The sequence below is a fragment of the Myxocyprinus asiaticus genome, chromosome 5, assembly GCF_019703515.2.
Source record: "Myxocyprinus asiaticus isolate MX2 ecotype Aquarium Trade chromosome 5, UBuf_Myxa_2, whole genome shotgun sequence".
Classification (NCBI taxonomy): domain Eukaryota; kingdom Metazoa; phylum Chordata; class Actinopteri; order Cypriniformes; family Catostomidae; genus Myxocyprinus; species Myxocyprinus asiaticus.
In genome coordinates, this window is record NC_059348.1 from 42,243,558 (window position 1) to 42,262,229 (window position 18,672).

General features: G+C 39.3%; 1 protein-coding gene across 4 annotated transcripts in view; it reads right to left on the reverse strand.

Moving 5' to 3' along the window:
* Window positions 1-18,672, reverse strand: part of LOC127441532 (SPRY domain-containing SOCS box protein 4-like) — a 131,788-nt gene that overhangs the window by 79,922 nt on the left and 33,194 nt on the right. For 2 of the 4 annotated variants that reach the window (XM_051699067.1, XM_051699072.1), the window contains exon 1: window positions 11,040-11,429. The exons of 1 other annotated variant lie outside the window; for it this stretch is intronic. The gene's annotated coding sequence lies outside the window, so the exon portion shown is untranslated. Of the gene's footprint in view, window positions 1-8,415; window positions 8,553-11,039; window positions 11,430-18,672 lie in introns of those variants that run through there. One more of the 4 variants, XM_051699069.1, reaches the window with a different exon arrangement.

The window sequence follows — 18,672 nt, forward strand, 5'->3', positions numbered from 1 at the left end:
GTTGCCATGATGCTATGGAGTGGGTAATTGTACAGTATGAACAAGCACCACTATTTCTTTCCAGGTTCCACATAGAAGGAAAGCGAGAAAAAGAGAGGTTCAGTTTGTATGTGCCTACATGTCACAGAAATACCTCCACATTAAAAGCCCATTTGAGAGTGTGCTGGAGGTGAGATAATGATAGGCTAAATATGCTGGGCTGTGAAACGCAAGCGGGCATATCCTGCTACAGTATGTGACGCATTGTCTTTTCCAGGAATAAGAGGGGTCTTATCCCAGGAAGCACTCCAAAATCAGTTGCACTCACTGATGCACACATGTCAGCAGCCTAACCACTTAGGTCACAAACACAAAGGAAAAAATGTCACAAAAGCAGACGCACAGACACAAACATTCACATACTGTACATGAACACATGCACACTTCAGACAGCCTCAACATTAATTCATGTTCTGTTTGGGGGCTAAGTGACCCCAAACAGGCGATTTTAATGGCTAAAAAGACATACTTAACATTGAAGTACTGTATCTGGTTGATACTGGTTGAGACTTTACCTAATCTTATGAGAACTGGTTAAAAACTAAATTTAGTAATTTGGTAACTTGATAACAAGCTTCAACCATCCTCCATATAGATGTTGCATATGTTATGATCGGGGTCTCGTGAATAAATGTCATAAAATGTTACATGCTTCTCCATGTGGCAAACTAAATTTTTGGTCTGCACAATGAATCACAAAACTCTGCCTAACATCTCCTTTTGTGTTCCACTGAAGAAGTCAAATGGACAACATGAGCTGTCCCTTTAATTCTATAACTACTACTATTATTTTTACACTTACGTCAAACATAAAACAGTAAAGTCAATATCAACAGAACATGAAGGTTAAGGTAACAGATCAAGAGAGGCAGGAAAAGAGAAGGCTGAATTCAGACGACAGGAAGGAGGGTGGCCAGACAACCAGACAGTCCTGGAATCCTGGGAAAGTGTTGCCGATATTAAAGAGAAAATAAATTAGGTCATGAAAGAAGTGGGATAGAATGTGAAAGTGTGTGCAAGAGAGAAAGAAAATGAATGAGAAAAAGAGAGAGTCTGCTGCCCTAACATGCCACTCACACCTATCATAACGTGTAAGGAGTCTAGGCGTTAGGTTTGCCGTATCAGATTTCAGAGTTGGTGAGGCACCTGCATCAGGACACAAAGGATTTCACAGATTTGCCACCATGCAGACACAGTAATGTTTCATTCAGGTCATGTTTGTACGTGTCAATTTAACTAACACTCCCTCACTCAAATTGCTGTAGTCACTAATAACTGTAATAAACACCAACGCAAACATAATTATGCTGTTAGTCTGGGAGTTGTAGACAGACTTTTAAACATTGTTCTCGCATTAGGTAATTGCATAAAGGCTTGTAAAACAAGGCCTGTGAGTCTGGATAAAAAAATAAAAATAAAAAAAGCCAAACAAACTGATGAGATGACAAAAGCCTGTTGCTGATCAATTAATTCCATTAAGAGCCAAATCCAAAGTGCATGAATGGATCTGGAAATGTCTAAAACTGAAACTACATTCTTACAATCTTTTGCATGCCTACTGTTATGACAGATTCTATATTTATTTTTACATATAACAGAATATTTTCTCTCTTGTATCGACTGTCGCAGGATTTTTAACTGCCATTGTGCTCTCAGTTGACAGTAAATATGTACTGATAGGAAACATTATATTGTTGGAATACTTTGAAAAAATTGGATGGATGGATTTTGTCCACAGTTATATTCAAGTACATACAAAAACACCAACATGATCGCCAGCTTAAGCTGGTAGCTGTTTTTTTTGTTTTTGTTTTGTTTTTTTAGGTTTCTAGCTGCTGTTAGTCATTTATGTTCGTTAGCACAAACAACACCATGATTATACACTCAACCATACCAATACACGGACACTCATGCATGATCACACACAAATATAAACATGCGCACACACACAGCATGTAGGGACAGTGTCCGGTCTGTTTCAGTGTGTCACTACAGAGTGCCTGAGTCACTATGAGATAGGGTGACCACATGGCATGACTGTACCATGCCTTCGGGCACTACACTGCAGATAAAAATGCAGAGCCGAAATAACATGAACTGCATCGATTACACTCACACTCCTCGGGAGTAATGATCCCCAAACATCTGAGACACGACTAATGTAACTATAACAACCTCATTCTAATGGACCGTTGATGAGCTGTCTCCATCTTCTTAGCCCCACGAGACAAGGCTACATATAAAAACGTCTACCAGGGCCGTTCGTCTCTGCATGGGAAAATGGCCATTTGTGCTGACTTGCCTATTAGAAACACAAAAGCCCTCCATTGGTGTTCGTGTCTCTGGAATGGGGCTATTATGGATATAAGTCAAAGTGATGTGAAGTAAAAGTCTAAACAACCCTGGCATAATTATGCCCTGTGGCCCTGCTATGCCATACTGTGGCGTATTCTCTTGAATCATGACAAATGTGTCTTTTTGTAGAGTTAAAAATAAAGGAGATAAAAACTGTCCTTTTTGACACGGTATTCAATCTGCAACATTTCTGGGTTGTAAACATTTTCCTCAATTTGCCATTCAACACTCAGGACTCTATTTGTTTTGCAGATTCTATCATAAAGATAGAACACTTAGTTTTAAGCCTGCAAAATTGAATTTTCCGCCGCTGCGTTGCGTGTTTGGCGAACACTCCAGGACTCAAGAGATTGTAGCTGTTCTGCATGACTAGAGGAATGATAATATCTCAGACCCCAGCACAAGCTCAGGCTGTCCACTTAAAATAGCTTGATCTCTGTTTTATACAACAGTTAGGTCAGGCCACGCAATCTTATTGGCTAAAAGGTAGGGCTGTATGATACATCGAATTTATTGAAATGTCACAAAGCCCTACTAAAAGGCAATTAAACTGAATTTAGCTTGATCTCTGTTTTATACAAGTTAGGTCAGGCCACACAATCTTATTGGCTAAAAGGTAGGGCTGTATGATACATCGAATTTATTGAAATGTCACAAAGCCCTACTAAAAGGCAATTAAACCGAATTTGAATCAGTTTGTTTTTTTTTTTGCAGTAACTGTATCGTTCCACTGACTAACTACTAAACCATCTGTAGGCAGATAAATAGTAAATGACTAACATGGCTTTCAACAGCTGATGCTCATTTTCATAACTACAGAGTGAGCTGGCAGATGGCTTGTAAAATATACTGTAGTGTATATATGTGATATAGGTCAATGCAATTTAATTTATCAATTTGAGATGTACACATATATATGCACAAAAATAATAATAATAATAAATCAATATTTTTTTTACACAAAATTTACTCAAAATTCACCACAAATATTTGAAAACAAAATGTTTATCATCCATTAAGCAAGCTATGGAACCAAAACAAAGGAGAGCTAACACTTATGTTAATCAGCCATGTTGTAGGAGGATTTTCACTTGACTGTGCATGTATAACAACATTATTCTGAAGGCAGGTGTCACAGTCTGTCTCCCTCACTTTCTTCATGGACTCTTATTTTGAAGTTTTCCCCCAGACTTCATTTCCCATAGTGCACTGCCCTCATCACCTCCATCTGTTTCTTATTATCCTCACCTGTATTCCATTCCCTCATTAGATCCTTTTGTATAAATATCCTCTAGATTTGCCCGCTCCTTTGTCAGTGCTTGAAGTGTTAAGTTAGCATGTTGTGCTTTGTTTGTTTCCACTTCAGCGTTTATTATTAAAAGATTTAAAGAACCTACTCCTGCGTCTCCTCTCTTCCACTCCTTGAACCCAACGTTACAGCAGGAGGTGTCAAGTAAAATGTCAAGCACACATTTTACAGTGAATAATAAATACAAATTCAAACAGTAAAAGAAATGGAAATAAAATCAATATAGCCTACAAACAGGTGAAAGTCCTGTAAATCTATCAGGATTTTTTTACGATAAGACACCATTATAAAGTTAAATAATAATAAGAAGAAGAATAAATGTTAAATTTATATAGCGCTTTACCAGAGGTAGCACAGTTTAAAGAAGAAGAAAAAAAAAGATGGAGCATATTTCAATTTCTCTGTTTTACATATAATATTCCTAATAGATGAATAGTCTATGGAGCATTTAAACCTTTTTGGAGCATTTTAAATTTTTTCAAAAAAAATCTTAACCAGATAATTTCCTTAATCGCTGATGTGGATATAAATGTGGTCAACTTTAAAAGACGGATAGGTCAGGAATTTAACATTGCGCTTAGGTTTAGGCTGTAAATGAACACATGGGAATCACATGTGAACCGTGTGATACATTAGCAAAGACATTTCAAGAAGTGGAAAGTGTATATGATGTTGTACCTTAATGTTACACCTGATAAGCTCCAGATGCGCACAATTAACAGAGACCGCAAACGGAGTCGAGACCGCGCCCATCCTATTTGAAATCACAACGTGTGCATTTTCATTCATAAGGCTTACACTTTAGAAATATTGGCTGCACAGATTCATAAATTCTTTGTAATTTTGTACGTTTATTTAAAATGTAGCTTTATCCTTGTGCCTCCTGGATAATCAGTCATACGAATATGTTTCGGATGAATCCGTTATTCATTTTGAAGTCATTATTCATGCCTTCATACCGAATAAGGTATTCGGCTTCAGGCACATCCCTACTAGAACAGGGTGTGTGAACTCTCAGACACTGTAATATGCTCTGGCCCCCTCCCTGCTGGTCGTGGTGACGAGGTTTATAGTAGATTAGTGTCACTGAATGGCTGGATGTCTGAGTGGTGTCCGGAGAATAGCATAGGATTTATAGACAATTGGAAGAGTTTTTGAGTAGACCTGACTTGCTAAAGAGAGACGGACTCCATCCCTCCAGGGAAGGTGCCGCTCTCCTCTCTGGTACTTGGCTCATAGTCTTAACAATGATAGTATTTGACTAACTGGGGCCCAGGCCAGGAAGCAGACAAACTGGCTAATCCGAACGTCTGCTAGATGCCTTGAGACATCACACAGGTCAAATAAACTACAACACATAGCAACTGTATCACCTAGATATCACATAGAGACTGTGTCTGTTCCCCGAAGTACCAAACACAAACCCCTCAGTAAATCATTTAGGAAAATTTGATTAAGGTAAAAAAAATAAAAATTAAGATATACATCATATAAAGGTAGGGCTACTAAACATTAGATCTCTTTCAACCAAAGCGCTAATTGTACAACCCCAATTCCAAAAAAGTTGGGACACTATGAAAAATGCTAATAATTTATTATTATTATTATTATTATTTAATGTACAGTGATTTCAAATCAGATGATTGCAACACACTCCAAAAAAGTTGGGACAGTCGAGTGTTTACCACTGTGAAACGTCACCATTTCTTCTAATAACACTTATTTAGCATTTAGGCACTGAAGACACAAGTTTGTTAAGTTTAAAAAGTGGAATTTTCCCCAATTCATCCATTATGCAGGTCTTCAGCTGAACAATTGTATGGGGTCTTTGTTGCCGTATTGTGCGCTTCATAATGCACCATATATTCTCAATTGGAGATGGTCAGGACTGCAGGCAGGCCAATCTAGCACCCAAACTATCTTGCTACAGTATATAGATCACCCAGGCCATATTCTGATTTCGTTGGTGAATTTGCAAATTTTCTATCAGATCTAGTAGTTACTGTGGATAGAGCTTTTTTTTCTCCCCTTTTTCTCCCCAATTTAGAACGCCCAATTCCCAGTGCGCTCTAAGTCCTCGTGGTGGCATAGTGACTTGCCTCAATCCGGGTGGCAGAGGACGAATCTGAGACCGTCAATCCGCGCATCTTATCACATGGCTTGTTGAGCGTGTTACCGTGGAGACATAGTGGTGTGGAGGCTTCACGCTATTCTCCACGGCATCCACGTACAACTCACCACATGCCCCACCAAGAGCGAACCACATTATAGCGACCATGAGGAGGTTACCCCATGTGACTCTACACTCCTAGCAACCGGGCCAATTAGGTTGCTTAGGAGACCTGGCTGGAGTAACTCAACACGTCCCAACTCACAACTCCAGGGGTAATAGTCAGCGTCTTTACTCGCTGAGCTACCCAGGCCCCTGGATAGAGCTTTAATTGTTGGTGACTTCAACATTCACATAGATAATGAAAATGACGCATTGGGATTAGCATTTATCGATATTCTCAACTCTCCTGGAGTCAGACAAAATGTGACAGGACCAACTCATTGCCATAATCATATGCTAGATTTAATTCTGTCATATGGAGTTGATGTTGATACTATAGAAATTCTGCCTCACAATTCTGAGATCATTACCTCGTCTCTTGTATGCTGTGATCAGCTAATGTTACTCAATCTACACCACACTATCATTCAGGTAGAACTATTCTTTCGACCACTAAAGAAAGTTTCACTAATAATCTTCCAGATTTATCTCATATACTCAGTAAGCCAAAAAAGTCTAGAAGAACTTGATGTAGTAACAGAAAATATAAATACAGTCTTCTCTAGCACTCTTGATAGTGTCACATTCAAGAAATTCAAGAAACACAACAGAAATTTCCTTCTACTCAATTCCGACAAAACAGAGGTACTAATTATTGGACCAAAAACTTCTAAAAATAAGCCGCAAAAATATAATTTGGCTCTTGATGTTACTGTTACAGCATCTTCTACAGCAAAGAACTTAGGTGTTATATTTGTTATACCAATCTGTCCTTTGAAAATGTGTTCATAACCTCATGACTAGATTGTTGTAATGCATTGCTGGGAGGATGTCAAGCAAGTTCAATAAATAAACTTCAATTGGTTCAAAATGCAGCAGCCAGAGTGCTGACTAGAACCAAGAAATATGATCATATTAGCCCCATTTTATCATCGTTACATTGGCTACCTGTTAAATTTCATATTAATTATAAAATTTTGTTAACTACGTACAAAGCCTTGAATGATCTAGCTCCACAGTACTTAAGTGACCTTCTACCACGCTATATTCCATCACGTTCATTACGATCGCAAAATTCTGTTTGGGCACACTGGGTGTAATGCATGTAAGAGTTTGTGTGTTCTTCTTCTGACATGTACTGATTGGTGAGATGGGTTTTGAAGTGACATACAAGCAGATGAACCCAGCAATCGCCCTTGGAGGCTGTCACATCAAAATGAAACTAGACACTGTGAATACAGCCGAGACAGGATAAATGCAAACCTTATGCCAACACTGATTTCAATTAGAAGTTACAGATCTGTTTGCAATGTACACGTGGCTACTCAATGTAATTTATCCCAGTATAAGGTCCCATCTGTGTCCTAAAACAGTGTTTCCCAAACTTTTTTTTTTTTTTGTCTTAGATACACCAACAGCATCATTAGTCGTGCTCATACCTGAGATGTGTTCCTTTTAACACATATTAGAGTGGATTTCCTTAGAAAGAAACTAAATGTTTTAAAGGAATATTTTGGGTTCACTACAAGTTAAGCTCAGTCGACAACATTTGTGGAATGATATTGATTACCACAAAAATTTAATTGACTCGTCCCTCCTTTTCTTTAAAAAAAAAAAAAAAAAAGAAGAAGCAAAAATCTGGTTTGTAGTGAGTGAATGGGGACCAGATTTTGAACATTATAGCCACAAGACATAAAGGATATGAGCGTAAACATGATTTTAGTGTGATAAAATCGCTTACTAACCTTTTCTGTGTGTTATAGTCAATTTTATAACTTTGTTACCATGATGATATAATGTCAACAAACCCTAAAACGACTGTAAAAATGACAATTTAAACAACTTTACAGCTCAAGCAATACACAAGAATTAAGAGAACAATTAATGCAAGTGCTTTTATAAAATTATAAGCTTCACTTTTCTGTTTAAACCCTACAAAATCTGGCCACATTTACTTTCATTGTCCCCATTCACTTCCATTGTATGTGCATCACTGTAACCTCGATTTTTGCTTTTTTAAAGAAAAGGAGGGATGAGTCGAAATGAATTTTTGTGGTAATCAACATTAAGACACAAATGCTGTCAATTGAGCTTAACTTGTATTGAACCCGGAACATTCCTTTAAGGCATTCATACAATAATAAAATATTTAAAAAAATCATGCAAATAATTTCTTTTAATCTTTTGACAGCCCCAATAAGTCATAACTTCTGTTTTATATGGTGTGAGGGACAAAGATATCTCACACACTTTCTTTACCAGAATAAAACAAGCCCATGTAAGCAGCTTCATCTGATAAACTACCATGACACAACCCAAAGCACTAACTACCTTGGAGCATATATTTGTCACCAGAAAAGATATGAAACATTCCAAACCTTTGTGATAGGGCCATGCTCAATCTGATTTTCATGAAATGTGACAGTCTTTCTGTACTTACTTTTAAGCTGTTCCAAATATCTCCCCACATAATATCCCATTCAATTTCCCCGCGCTTGGGAGCTCAGAAGTCTTCAAGCTTCACAGTGAGAACATCATATACTAGCTAGAGAATGAATATAAGACACAACTATCGAAGCCCAGGCTTTCTGACAGCCCTAAAGCCATTCATCACTGTGACTGTATCCACCCCCATCTCAAAACCAGTAATCACACACACAAACACACACACACACACACACACACACACACACACACACACACACACACTGCCTTGTGGCATATGTGCAATCCCACCTCCTGTCCTTTCAAGCCCTTAAGCAGCACGAACACACGTACACACACACACACACGCGCACTTCTGGCTCTAATGCAGTGGCCCTCTCCAAAGGAGGGACATTGAATGGTTTAGACAAATGTTTGTGTAGCTCTTCACACGGTTAACAGCTGAGCTCTAAGCTCTCCCAGCAGAGCCTCTCCCCACAGAGCAGCTCCAGTCAGCTCTTTCCAGCCCACTGCTCTCAGACAACACACTCAGTGATTAAAGCAGTCCCACTACCCTCCTCGTCCCACTCACACAGTGCCCTCATCCCACACTTCTCGCAACACACAAATACAAATACACACAGACACATGGGCAGAGATCACTTTTAAAAAAGTACCACCATGGTTTTTGGACATGGTACCAAGGTAAAGACAAAATGTTTGAATACGGTAATCTTTCTGTGCTTTCAAAGTTGTATGACATTGTATTAGCAAGGCTTTTTTGACACATACCACGGTAATACCATGGTATATGAATATGGTAATCTTTCTGTACAATAGTATATATCAAACAAGCATGGTATTTCCATGATTTATGGACATGATGCCATGAAAATACCATGGCTTTTTGGAAATGTAACATTCTATTAGCATGTGAATATCATGGTTTATGAATGTGGTAACAGCTCAGTGCTTCCAAAGTAGCATGGTATTATCATCGCTTTTTGGAAATGGTACCAAGGTAAATGAATATGCCAATCTTTCAGTATAATGGTATACTGTATATTAAAGTAGCATGGTATTACCATGTTTTGGACAAGTAATCAGACATTGGACATTGTAATACCATGTAAATGCCATGGTGTATGGCAATATTTCAGTGGTTTCAAAGTTGCATAACATGGTATTATGGCTTTTTGAAAATGTACCCCCACAATACCATGTAAATCCCATGGTATATGAGTATGGTCATGTTTCAGTGCTTTCAATGTATGCAATGTTATTATGGCTTTTTGGACATGTACCATCGAATTCCATGGCTTCATATGGCTCCATAGGCATGTTAATACTATGGTATATGCATATGGTATTTGTTTGGTGTGCATGTCATGGTTTTATGGCTTTTTGGACATACACCATGGTAATATCATGTTTTGGACAAGTACTATGATAATACCATGTAAATATGGTGGTGCATGACTATGATAATCTTTCAGTAATATAGAATACATATATCAAAGTAGCATGGTAATACCATGTTTTTTGGACATGATGCCATGGTAAAAACATGGCGTCTTGGACATGTACCATCATAATATCATGTAAGTTTAGTAATGTTTCAATGCTTTCAAAGTAACATGACAAGGTATTATCATGGCTTTTTGACATGTACATACCATGCTTCATAAAAATGGCAATCTTTCAGAACTATGGTATATAATATACTACTGTAACAGTAGTTGATACTACTGTAACAGTACTTCTTTTTAAGGGATGCCCCTCTGCCCTCTAAACAAAAAAAACAAAAAAAGAAACACACACCCACACCCTGAGTGACTGTTCCATAAACATTCCATCACTGGAAACACTGCCACATGCGTTCATACAGACACATGAAAATCCATAAGCCGCACATGCTCACAAACCTGAGGGACACAATGAAAAGCATTCAAATCTGCTCCACGGGCTAAGAGTCAGCTTGCGCTGAGGGAGCGTTTCCTCTAAACATCAAACCAGAGGAAAGAGTAAGAAAGGAAAGACAAATGATAGATGTGACGTGTGACCCGGAGAGGAGAGAATCCAACTGTTCCCTCTCTTCTCTAATCACCTAATCTGATGACACATGGCAGCTGAGAAAACATGAGCCGTAGGTTCAGGTGGAAATACTTCTCTTTCCAACCTGCAAACACACTATCCTCAAGAGCAGAATAGGGCACTGGTTTCCTGTGATCCCACTGCAGCCTACACTTCAGAAAGTATTGAATGCATGGAAATCCCAGGTTTGAAAACATTACAGGGGTCGACATGCTTCAGCATGGGCGGCAGTAACATCCTAAACAAAGAAGAAAGAAAAATATCCATGCTGCATATCCTTGCCAGGGTGCTTCAAACCTTTATTAGAGGACCTAAAGACCACAGAAAAAGGGGATGCCAGAGAAAGAGAGATGGAAAGAAAACGTGCATGTGGGTTAACCCAAAAGAAAGGTGGCAAAGGAATTAAAGATCACACAGCAGTTTCTTTGCAGAAGGAAAAGCTAATCCCACTCACATACACATGTAAACACACAACGAGACATGAGCATGCCACATTAAGTTCTCCAGTGCACTCAAAACATATACAAACAGGCACACGCCGCTTACACGGACAGTTGTGATGGTCCCTCCTGCCAAACTCAGCCAGTTGCACTCCTGAAAGGAAGAAATGAGGTAAACCCGGAGGAATAAATCTTTGTGAGGAGCAGCACACAATAGTTCTTTCTTCTCAGGTCTCTCCCTGCTGAGGAGAGAGAAAAGGAGCTTCTCCCCAGAGATGTAACCCCCCACCCCCTCCCTGAGGTTAATCCCTGCCGTGGTAGCCTCCGTCCCACTCAGCACTCCTCACTCTGTCCAGTGTAACACGCTCCGAACTCCTCACAGGCTCCCAGCTCGGCGGGAGAAAGAGAGAGAAAGGGAAGGAGAGACAGAAAGAGGGAGGACGAGGAAAGAGAGACGAGAGGAGAGACGGCAGTGCGGGCAGCAGCATGAGAGCTGCCTCATGATGAAAGGCGATCCGCTCTCATCAAGCAGAGACACTAGGCAAACAGAGCGAGAGAGAGAGGGGGAGAACACGCCCCTAACCCCACCCCTGATGCATTCCCCTCTTTACAGTCTTTCACACTTTCTGCTGAGCCAATCAGAGGAGAGCTACTCTAGAACACACACTCCGAGATTCTCCAGCCTGTTACTTCCAGGCAGCTCTCTGATATCTGCGTTGAAAGATAACCTGACTCCAGCGTGTGTCAACAACATTAAGGATTATGAAGCATCTTGCTATTAACTGATTCAATCTGAACAGAGCACAGGAAATTGGTAATAAAACAAGAGTGGTTTTTTTTTTCATGATTTTTAAGAAATGAAAGGATATTTTGAAGAACATTTTCAGTTTAAATTGGGTCTATATTGTGCCATTCAATTTTCTGCATTGAAACGAAAACTGACACAGTATGTGTTCTCAAAATAACATCACCAGCAAGTGAGTAGTTATTTAGCAGATGCTTTTATCCAAAGTGATTTACAGTGCAATAACTACAAGGACCATCCTCATAAAACAACCTGGTTTTAAGTGTCATGCTCAACGGCATGATTGATAGTTCATAGAGAGCCCACTGCTTGATTCCATTTGGTCATGGATGTAACCAAATTATAAATATAGAGGGCATTAAGCTCTGTTTGAGCATCCCAACAAGACTAACACTAGGACTGGGTATTTATACACATTTTCCGATTTGATTCAGTTCCACAAGCTCCTGATTTTATTTAGATTTGATATGGGTGTATTTCATTAGTGTCCACAAAGATATTCTCTCCTATCTAATAATATTAATGTACAGGGGACCTAACTATATTCAGTATGAAAATATAAATTGTACAAAATTTCATTTGTTTTTCATCATTTTGGTCGCATTTGAGCTTTTTAAAAATGTACAAATCCATGTATTCCACCAATAAATATGATATTATAATGCATATATTATATTGTGTTACATATATATTATTTAATGCATAATTTATACTATTTAAGTATTTATATTGATTTGCTAAAATAATCTGTTCTGTCTTTTTAAGAAAACAGGCAGTTCTGTAAAAAGCGTCTATAAATGTTCGCATATTAACGAGAGAGGACTGGAATGGCTTCTGTACTTCTTCCGTGCTTTTCAAGATTAGAATTAAATGTTTATGTTTTGATGTTTCAAACATGAGCAATATCTGAGCATTTACCAGCCAGTGGATAATCATAGACATTTTCAGTAACATAGCGTGAAATTTGGTCCCATATACAAGTGATTTACTTGCATTGTAAAGAGTTGCGCATATAGCACAAGATCGATCTTGGGATTTAAGAATCAATATTGTTCAAATGAAGATTGAGATGCATCAGAAATATATTTTATAAATATATCAATATTCTTAATCTGGTCATCGCTAACACAACAACACTGACTCAACCAATGGCATGAGTTTGGGGCAGGACAGTCTGTTTGGAGGATTCAAGAAACATGTTTAAAAACGCATTCTTTTTTTAATTCCGTTAAGTGATGTGGTGCAGAAAAAACACACTTCAGCTTTAAGAAATATTGAAAAACCCATATACTGTAGGTCAACCATTAATTACATTTACATTTATGCATCTGGCAGACGCTTTTATCCAAAGCGACTTACAGTGCACTTATTACAGGGACAATCCCCCCGGAGCAACCTGGAGTTCAGTGCCTTGCTCACAAGGACACAATGGTGGTGGCTGTGGGGATCGAACCAGCAACGTTCTGCTTACCAGTTCTTACTTTCACCACCACTAATTATTATGAATTACTTTATTTCATAAAGTACACAATAGAATTCTAAACAATTTAAATAAACCAGTTTTGAGGTTAATCACAACATTACAAACTTTGATTTTGAAAAAAAAAAAAAAAAGTATTTGAAAATCTGACAAAAGCTAAAAGTACAAGACTTTGTATGTCTTTAATGAAGTAATGAACTACAATCCCATGATGCACTGTGAGTGACACAAGCAAATTAAAAACAATGGGAAAACATAAAACTATTGATTTAATGTTGTTGATTATAAGTATAGAATCAATATATTGAAACTATATTGCAAAATATTTAGATGTAAACAAATAAATAAGCAGTCTGAGAATGTAGGAAGACGAACTCGATAGTGTCACCCACACTGCGTCATGGAAGTGAGCTGCCGCTGCAGGGCTCTTTTAGCACGGTTTTTTGCAACAATTTTCTGATTGGTGGATTTCCCCCCTCAGGATCAATCATGGATACTGTGGTTTTCACCAGAAATTCCATTCTTAATTTTTTTTTTTTTTTAAATGAGTATGAAAAAAACTGGACTGATGGCTTCAGAAGAAGCATATACCATTGATTAACAACATCAGTGTCTGTCTTTAAAGGTTTATAAGTTATCGTTAATCATCAATTCCCCATAGTGTTGTGCTCTACAGCGGTAACATACCTGCTTTTAGATACAGGTCATTGCAGAATGTCTAGTAAAGTTACTCTAGTTATCTAGATGCGTTTTTTTGTTGCTTGTTGTTTAAGCAACATGAAAAACACATCCAATTAACTAGAACTACTCTATTAGACAACCATTTGGTAACCTGGACCAGATCTTTATCCTCTACACACCACACTACCCCCCACACATTAACAGGCACACTTTTTAGTCAAGCTCCAGGTCTTGAATAAACACAATTGCCCTCTGTCATGCAAGCCCTGTCAAACCCAGAATGCACTCAGATCCCTCTGAGACACCCTGAATGTACTCAGTCTTTCAGGGTGACATACATTTTCTGACCATTTCCTCCAAAGCCACACGCACACAACATAAAAGGTCTGCAACAGTAAAGAGAGAGAGAGAGGGAGTGTGTGTGTGAGAGAGGGAGGGTGGGAGAGTTACCTTGTGGTTGTGCGCTCCCCTACACCCGCACCCCAAACTAAAAACTCAATCAGTCTTTTCAGATGTGCTGACCCTCTCTCTGAGGAAGTCCAGTCTGATGGAAGCAGGACTTGCCATGAAAACATACACACTCGTGCAGAATCAACTACACCAGACATACTTTAAGGCCATTCACCTTTCCTCTAAATATACAAGCCACCCCTTTTGTGAAAAAAAGACCCTCTGCCAGCTCTGGAAAGGCAACTGTGACTGAACATCCATAAAGCACTGCAGTGTGTGAAAATTGAAAATGTTTGCAAATTACAAAGCTGCCAAGTTTGACTATAATGCTAGACCAAGCCAAAAAAATATGATGCCTGTGCTGGATTTTAAAAGAAGTTACAGTTAGATTGATGACAACCGCAAGAATAACTAGGTTTTTAAATTTTCTGAAGAAAATGTGAAGGGTGTTGTGGATGGTTGCAAGTATTGATACAGATTTTTCGATTCGATTCCTATTCACAAATTCTCGATTCAATTCGATTTGATTTTGATTCTGATTAATATGGAAAATTTGGACATATTTCAGTAGTTTTCACAGGGCCTGCACTAGTAGGCAAATGGCACTTTTCCACTGCACGTTATGGTTTGACTCGACTCGACTCTGCTCACTTTACTTTTCTGAGCTTTCTTTTCCACTGCAGTTTAATGCCGCATCAACGTGGGTGGGATTATAGGCTGATCGTCATAGTTGCGCCACCTCTACTGCCGTGACATCATCTTAAACACGACATAAATATTACTGACCATAAACAATAACACGACCGCTAGCTGTTAGCCACTAGCTCATTGTGCTGCATAAAGTAGTTGTTGCATGGTGATTTTACACAAGTGTAACAGTTAAATTGGCCTGGTTGTTTTAGAAGCAAGCTTTCCAGTAGCTGGTCAACTAAATAAAGTGAAGCTTTCAAGCAGAATATAGTGTTAACGTAACAAAACGTACCATCCTCCATCGTGGACTCCAACAACGCCGTGGCCGAGTCCAGGGCACTCTCCCTCCCATTGCTCACCGGTCTATTGCCATAGATAGCATCCATTTAGTCGAACCACTTCCACTTTCTTCTGTTTGAACCACTCTGGCTGTTGTGGATTTTTTAACTTTTCCCTACACTGTTGGTAGGTCCGGTGGTAGCCGTGTGCGGCCAACAGCTGAGACACTTCCTGAAAGACTTTTTCGTTTCACGTCATTTCGTTCGTCGCTAACGAGAGAAACATCTGCACCTCGTTTATTGACCACAGCATGGTTTTGCGCACAGCCATTTCTTTTTACAATTCGAAAGTCACGTGAACAAATGATATTGCTATCGCTGTTGCTAACTTTAAAACTAGCGGGTTGATGTCCCGTGTCACAAATCCAGTGACGCTGGTAGTGACAATTCTCTCTGACCAATCAGTGATCTGCAGAGTTTTGACGTCACATTTAGTATCGGCTCGGCTCGCTTGGAACCTCGACCGAGGTGGTACTAAAAAAAGTACCAGGTACCAGGTACCAGGTAGTATCCACAGTGGAAAACCCCCAGAAAGCGAGCATTCGAATCGAGTCGAGCTGTATCGTGCAGTGGAAAAGCTCCACTAGGCAATTGCCTAGGGCCTCCAAAAGATTTTGTATATAAACTTGGTAGCTTTAGCCACTCCGGTGTCGTGCTGATTTTCCAAAACATAGGATGGCAGGGGTAGGCTCATTCAAAATAATGAGAACAGTGCTACCTGATCGGTCAGTGAAGCGTTCAATCAGGAAGTGCATTCTACATTGATATGAATTAAGCAATCCTTCCCCTGCCACAGATAAATTACATTCTTTTTCATAGGATTTATTTGTATATTTTTATATATGTTGCAATTTCATGATTTTCAGTAATCTAACTTTTGCTTCGATTCGTGCTTTTATTTTGACGTCTATTTATGACAGAAGCTTCGCACCTCCAGATAAACAGTTCACTACATTGCCCAGTGTGATCATTAAAATGCAAATGCTGTGATATAATTACATACACACACACACATACACCGATCAGCCACAACATTAAAACCACCTGCCTAATACTGTGTAGGTCCCCCTCATGTTACCAAAACAGCGCCAACCCGCATCTCAGAATAGCATTCTGAGATGCTATTCTGAGATGCTATTCTTCTCACCACAATTGTACAGAGTGGTTATCTGAGTTACCATAGACTCTGTCAGTTCGAACCAGTCTGGCCATTCTCCATTGATCTCTCTCATCAACAAGGTGTTTCTGTCCACAGATGCCTTTTTGGAGCTCAACAAATTGGCCTTTATCAGCCCACTAAAACAATAGGTTTTGCAAAAGATCCTCAGGGGCTAGAGTGTTTTATTTGCTAAATTAATTTTCCCTTCAAATTGCAGTCTCCAACAAAACTCTGACCCATTACTCCATCTTTATCTTTCACATTGTCTCTCACTTCTGTGCAGCCTTGTGGCCAGCTGTGTAAATTGCCTCCTTGTTTTCTGCTTCAGGGCATTTTAACACTTTTGGGCCAGCATGTGGTGGGGGAACAGTGGAGATGGGAGGAGTGTAAATCTATATGACAATAGAGGGAGACCCCCTTCCACAGGGATAATGGCCCTGTAGAAAAGAGGGGGATTTATCTGAGTGGCCCTCATATAATAGAGGGACTTTGGAGCAGGAGGGGGAGCAGGCACACCTCATGGCAACACACATGTAACAAACAAAATCCTGCAATTGTCCGTGCACCAGGGCTGGAGGACGGAGAGGTGGAGGGGTAGCAAAGAGGAGAGAAGAGGGGAGTTCAAGAGGATGCTCATCTGGCAGTCACCAAACTGCCCCTGCACAGATGGCAAACAAACAAGGGCAGATCATGAGAGAGAGAGAAAGTGAGTAAGAAAGAGAGAGTTAAAGACGCATGGTGACAGATGTATTAATATTCTGTTTTCATCATTTGAATGACACATGAGGCATGTTCATAAAGCCAACATTAACCAGCACAAAAATACATGTTTTAGATTACATTTATTGGATACACGGCCACCCTTCAAGCGCATAGACCTATTAAAAACACGTCTGTGCCACACACACACATACAGATGGATGTATCCAGGAGGAAGTAACTGTAATGACCTCTCTTTGTGTACAACACAATGGCTACTTACATCATTGTGTGGTGGCACATAGAAAACTCTGCCACCCCCCTCCAGCAGGGCACCCAGTGTAAACAGACCAGCTGGATCCACACTGATATCATTCACCACACCAAACACACACAAAAACCTCTGCACAAACTCAGAACACACTCACACACAAAATCTGCCATGTTTAATGATTCAGATAGCTGTCAGGGCCTGTTCCACTACATATTAATCGGACAGTTCAGCCAAAAAATTAAATTCTGTCATTATTTACACACCCTCATGTTCTACAAACATGTATGACTTTCTTTATTTTGTTTTCTGGTTATATCTAGGGCAGTCAATTTAATGCATTTATTCAGTGCAAATAACTATATTAAATTAACACAATTAATCATGTCTCCGGACTGTAATAAGGAATATTCCTACCAAAGGAGCAATTCATGCTTGAAATACCATCTGTTTTCAGCAGGGGCAGTAGGTGGAACTCCAGCTATGTAGTAAGCTGCAGCCTAGTTAGGCTGTTTCCTTCCTAGACCAGTCCTTCTGAGGCTGTAGGCTAGGCTGCTCCTCAGCATTCAGCACTAGAATGACTCGGTCTAGTATGTGCACATGGCTACTAGGGATGTGCACGGTTAGTTGACATTCGGTTAACCATTCAATGCACCACTATTCGAATATCAAAATCACTATTTGGTTATTCTACATGTGCGATAGTGGTCTTCAACCTGACCCAAGATCGAATAGTTCCAACAAACCGTTTTCCGGCCGGGTTTGGGTTAGTTTTACAAGTAGGCGAGTTCAAATATGCTTTTGTGTGCATCTGCGCTGTTTTTCTATTATAGATCACTGACTGACACACGCTAGATGGACGTCTTTGACTTCTTTTAATGCCTCGTGCAGAATTTTAGACAGAGTAAAATGAAAAAGACTTAAATTTTTATAAACACATCTCGAAACACCTGCATTTCATTCGTTGTGCTACTGCATTCGGAAAAAGAGTTGCCAACTTTATGTGACTGTTAACCATTCAACATGATTCCAGTTTGTTTTTCACCGAGCAACGTTTCAGCGCTTCATAAAAGGTAAGACTTTTGCTCTGGTGTACATATTTAATACAATAATTAGACAAGTTCAATGCAATTTGATTTAAAAATCAAAGCACCCCGAAGAGGCTA